Here is a 6,000-nt window from a genome sequence, read left to right as displayed (position 1 = left end):
GCTGCAGTCTGACGGCTGCTAGATGGCCGTGCTCTTTCCTTCCTGAGTGCCCTCGGGGCTCACCAGCTCACCATCCGTGGTGGCCGCCATTGCTTGTGACTGTGATATCCTTTGTTCACTGATAAGGCAGGAAATATTCCATCTCTCATATCCCAGAATTTCTTGAGGACTGACAAGGCTTCTGTATTCTTGAGCCTTTGGGGAGCTCCAAAATGAGGCCTGGGGCTTCCCAGGTGGCGCAGTGGTAAAAGAATCCACCTGCAAGGCAACAGACTTGGGTTCGATCCCTGGGTCGGGAAGATCTCCTGGAGAAGGAAATGGAGAAGGGAATAGCTGCCCGCTCCAGTATTCCTGCCTGGAGAATCCCATGGACAGGGAGCCTGGTGGGTTATAGTCCATGGGGTCACAGAGAGTCGGACATGACTGGGCAGGTGCGCGCGTGCACACACACACACTCACTTACACACGAGATGACGGCTGCTGTGGGCACGTGAGCAGCTCACCCCGTGGAGCCCCACGCTCCTTAAGGGGCATTTACGCCACGGAGCACACACAGCCAGCTCCCGCTCCGCGCTCCAGATGAGGGGAAGGTGGGTCCACGCGGGGCTATACTGAGGACTCTTCAGGGCTGCAAGACGGCAGTGAAAGCTCACTCTGCGTGAAGGAGTCCTGGTGCGGCTCGGCGGAGGACTCAGAAGACCCCCATGGGCATTCCTCAGGGTGGGCCTGGGAAGACACAAAGTGAGGGGTGACCGCCTGGGGGAGGGGCCGGGGGAGCGGGGGAGGGGAGGAGACTCACGTGCATGTCCGTCTGTCTGTCCTCCTCCAACGGGAGGTGCACCGAGACGTCATCTGCAAGGAAAGAGGAGAGGACAGGCTTCCAGGAAAGGCCTTCTGGTCACCCAGTCCTGCCGTCAGTATTTTGGAGCTGTGACGGGGTGGAGTGAGTGGACCAAGGAGGTGATTGAATAGTTAGTCCCCCAGGGAACGGTAGGTAGAGACAGTATGGGAGACCCTTGTAAGTGGATGACTCCAGAAAGCAGGTTTGCTTAGCAACAGAAGCAGGAGACCTGCCCCCAACAAGGAAACAGCGGTGGCCTGAGCCCCACATCCTGCCCAGGGAGCCCTGAGATTTAATGACCCATAGGACATGCTCTCTACACACATTAAAAAAAAAAATCATTTGTGGACCTTGCTTGACCATGTAGGGACACCTGGGGGAGGGGCCGGGGGAACCTGCTCAACCTGGAGGAGGAGCTGATGATGGAACTGTGATGTCTACTCAAGAAATTCAAAGAAGGTCTTCTCCCCCTCCCCACTTTTCATGTGATTATAAAACTGTAGCCCAGTAAATTCTCGGATCTGCCCGCTTGTAAGCCTCGCAAGCATCCTCTAATAAATCACTTCTCATCTACCACTTGGCTCTCACTGACTTCTCTGCACCGAGACAGGAAGGGCTGTGGTACAGAGCTCTTCAGAGCCCCCAGGAATGACAGCAGTCGCTTTCAGATGGACGACTGGAAGCAGGGAAGGGCAGTGACTTCACATGTGGTAAGGCCTGCCCCCAGCGTCTCAGCTTCTTCCAGGATGCCGTCTATCTGCCCCTGAAGGCATCCTTCCCCAGCCCAGCTCCCCCGCCTTCTCACTCCTCTTACGCGGATTTTCTTCTGAGAAGTCCATGCCAGGGTTGGAGCTGAGGGAAAGGAGATAGACGGATTAAGGCAGGTCTGAGGAATGAGGCAGAAACAGCGTTTTCTACTGGGAAGAGTCCGGATTTTCCTACCTGTTAAAATCCAGTTGGCTCTTGGTCTCATTATCAGCGGAACCTACAGAGAGGCAATGCTGAGAGCCCTTCCTGGTAGGGGACCCCCCAAGCCCCTCCCCACGCTCCCCCCACCCAGGTGACCCCTTCCCCTTCCAGGAACCCTTCCCCTTCCAGAACGTACCGTGTTGACCTCCACAGCAGCACAGGCAGAGGATAAAGAGGAGGACGAAGAGGAGCGGGAGGAGCCCGATGGCGGAACTCCCAGACACGACGGGAAGGGCTATTTCTTCAAGAGGGTTTTGGTAGACTTCAGGTAGGTCTAGGAGTTGGGGAACAGTACAGATCTGTGGCTGGTCTCCGGCTGGACCAAGTCATCCTTTCAGTACATATGTATTGTATTTACTGTATATGTACTGGTCACCTTCCATATATGAGCAAGTTGGTGGATGTTTTGGAAACTGGTGAACCTATGCAATAACAGAATCTAGACACATGAGCCAACGCACAGAAGTTGTTACTCTTCTGCGTATTGAGATAAATTACACAACAAAACTATCTACTGTCTTTTCCAGTGGTCATGTATGGATGAGAGTGTTGGACCGTAAAGAAGGCTGAGCATCAAAGAATTCATGTTTTTGAACTGTGGTGTTGTAGAAGACTCTTGAGAGTCCCTTGGACCGCAAGGAGATCCAACCAGTCCTTCCTAAAGGAGATCAGTCCTGGGTGTTCACTGGAAGGACTGATGCTGAAGCTGAAACTCCAATAATTTGGCCACCTATTGTGAAGAGCTGGCTCACTGGAAAAGACCCTGATGCTGGGAAAGATTGAGGGCAGGAGAAGGGGACGACAGAGGATGAGATGGTTGGATCGGCTTCACCAACTCGATGGACATGAGTTTCAGCAAACTCCGGGAGATAGTGAAGGACAAGGAGGCCTGCGTGCTGCAGTCCATGGGGTCACAAAGAGTCAGACGCAACTGAACAACAACCCTGGGCTTCCCCGGTGGCTCAGTGGTTGAGAATCCACCTGCCAATCGGGAGACATGGATTCCATCCGCAGTCCAGGAAGATCCCACATGCCTCGCAACGGCTAAACCCACACGCCATAACAACTAGCCTGCGAGCTGCAACTATGAAGAGCCTGTGCTCCACGACAAGAGAGAGCCCACACACAGCAACAGAGACCCAACACTGCCAAAATTAATCAGTTAATTTTTTAAAGATAAAATTTTGCACATCTGTGACACCACGAGTGGATCCAGAGGGCGTGTGGCTAAGTGAAATAAGTCAGAGAAAGAAAATGCCATCGGCTCCCACATGTGGAATCTAAAGAACAAAACAGAACAGGGCAGACCTACAGAACCAGAGAATAACCAGGAGGCTGCCAAAATGACCAAAGGAATTAAGAAGTACTAATCGTAAGTTATAGAATAAAAAAATATAGACATGAAATACACAGTGCAGGGAAGGTGCTCAATAATAACGTAATAATTTTACACGAGAACAGATGGTTCCCAGACGTATCCTGGTCATCATTTAATAAGGTCAGTGTGAAAGTGAAAGTCGCTTGGTCGTGTCCAGCTCTTTCCGACCCCATAGACGGTAGTCCATGGAATTCTTTAGGCCAGAGTACTAGAGTGGGTAGCTGGCCCCTTCTCCAAGGGATCTTCCCATCTTCCCAACCCAGGGATCGAACCCAGGTCTCCTGCATTGCAGGCCAATTCTTTACCACCTGAGCCACCAGGGACACCTGAAATTGCTATAATATTGTACTTCAACTATATTTCAATTAACTTACTAAAAACCTATGCCAAACAGTACAATGTTGAGGTCACAACCAGGGCTCAATATATCTGGAATATGAAAAAACTAACTTACCTCTTGGTAGATTCATAAGATTAAAACAAAATCATATGTACAAATGTTGAGAATAGTACTTGGTAGATGAGAAAACCTCAACACATGTTACCTAGCAACTATTAACATTAAACAATAATGCCTACTTTGAGCAAAAGCTTGTTGTCTGAGCTTGACAGAATCGTATCTTACCTGATGCAACACTCTGTTATTATATCTTTTTTTTTTTTTTTTGGCTGTGCTGCACCACTTATAGGATCTCAGTTCCTCAATCAGAGATCGAAGCCTGGCCATGGTAATGGCACCTAACCACTGGACCTCCAGAGAACTCCTATAATTTCACTTTAGAAAGAAGGAACCTGGGGCTCAAATGAGGAAACTGCTTGCAAAAGGTCACAGAACCAGCAAATCTTGATGTCTTCATTTTACTTGAAGTCCGTCTTCTAGTCAAGAGTGCCTTCCTTCTGAACAGAACTTCCATAGCTGAGCGAGCTGGAGGCAATCACTGTTGTTCTTTAGTCACTAAGTCATGTCCGACTCTTTGTGACCCCACAGACTGTAGCCCACCAGGCTCCTCTGTCTATGGGATTCTCAGGCAAGAACACTGAAGTGGGCTGCCTTTTCCTCCTCCAGGGGATCTTCCCGACCCAGGGATCGAACCTACATTTCCTGCTTTGCAGGCAGATTGTTTACCACTGAGCCACCTGGAGGCAGGTGAGGTGACCGCAAATGGAGAGGACACACAGCACCCCCAACAAGTGACACTCCCGAACCCACAGGGGGACCTGGGCCCGTACGGATGTCCCTGGTTCTCTGCGTCTGCGCTGTGAATGTCGACCTCAGCTGTGTTCTCTTTCTGCATTAAACGAAAACCTGAGCATTTCCTCCTTGACTCATCTGTGCCAATCGGGAATAGCTGGAGATCGGGAAGCTTTCTAGAGAGGGGAAGAGGTTTTCTACCAAAGATTGGGAAAATGCTGAAGAATTAAAATACAAAAAATAAATTAAGGTCTTCCCTGGTGGCTCAGTAGTGATGTATGGATGTAACAGTTGGACCATAAAGAAAGCTGAGCACCAAAGAATTGGTTCTTTTGAACTGTGGTGTTGGAGAAGACTCTTGAGAGTCCCTTGGACAGCAAGGAGATCAAACCAGTCCATCCTAAAGGAAATTAGTCCTGAATATTCATTGGAAGGACTGATGCTGAGGCTGAAACTCTAATACTTTGGCCACCTGATGCGAAGAGCCGACTCATTAGAAAAGACCCTGATGCTGGGAAAGATTGAACGCAGGAGGAGAAGGGGACGACAGAGGAGGAGAAGGGGACGACAGAGGACGACATGGCTGGATGGTATCACCGACGCAATAGACATGAGTTTGAATAAGTTCCAGGAGACAGTGAAGGACAGGGAGGCCTGGCGAGCCGCAGTCCATGGGGTCGCAAAGAGTCGGACACCACCGAGCGACTGAACAACAACTGGTGCTCCGTGGTAAAGAATCTGCCCGCCAATTCAGTAGACGTCGTCGGTTCATCCCTGGTCCGGAAAGATCCCGCTTGCCGAGGAGCACCTAAGCCCGTGCGCCGCAAATAGAGCCCGCCTTCTAGAGCCCAGGAGCCGCATCCACTGAAGCCAGGCAGCCAAGGCCTGTGCTCCGGCAACAAGGGAAGCCGCCGCGGTGGGACGCCGAGCATCCCAGCGAGAGAGGAGCCCCTGCTCACCACAGCTAGAGAAGGGCCACGCCCAGCTACGAAGACCCGGTGCAGCCAAAAAGTAAATAATAAATCATTTAAATTAATGAAGCGAAGCGTGTGGAGGAAGGGATAGTGCAGGTGAGAGGCTGAGGTTCGGTCAAGGCTGCACAGGTTCACCCCCACGTCCCCGCGGCCCAACTCGGAGTTCTCTGGGAGAAAAAGGGAGGTACCACTCACCAGTCTGCGCCCAAATCCCTGGGTCCCGGAAGAACACTGCAAGGGAGAAACACGTGGTCAGAGAAGTCGGCCAGTAACACAGTGGGCTCCCAAACGCCTGGAGCTCAGCGAACTGGAGAGAAGCGGCCCGCGGGTGACGACGCTGCAGTTCCCTGTCCCGGGGCCTCACAGAGGGGAGTCCCGGCAGAGGAGCCCGCTTACGAACCGCTTCTCGGCGCCTTCTTCCCTCCCCAGCCTCCCACGCGACCGCCCGCGGCCCGCTCACCGAGCCCGAGCAGAATAGGGACGCTCGGGGCCATGGCGATGCCCGGCCCACACCGCCCGCGCGCGCAGCCCGCCCAGCACGGCTGCCCCGCGGACCCAGCCGCCCGGGCCCGAGACCTCCCGCCGCGGAGTGCCAGCATCGCCTTCCCGGCAGAAGGGGAAGCGCTGCTTGTGCAAGACGGAGACG

Source organism: Dama dama, chromosome 4, assembly GCF_033118175.1.
Source record: "Dama dama isolate Ldn47 chromosome 4, ASM3311817v1, whole genome shotgun sequence".
Classification (NCBI taxonomy): Eukaryota; Metazoa; Chordata; class Mammalia; order Artiodactyla; family Cervidae; genus Dama; species Dama dama.
The sequence above is the reverse complement of the archived record's forward strand: the minus strand, read 5'-3'. Positions refer to the sequence as shown.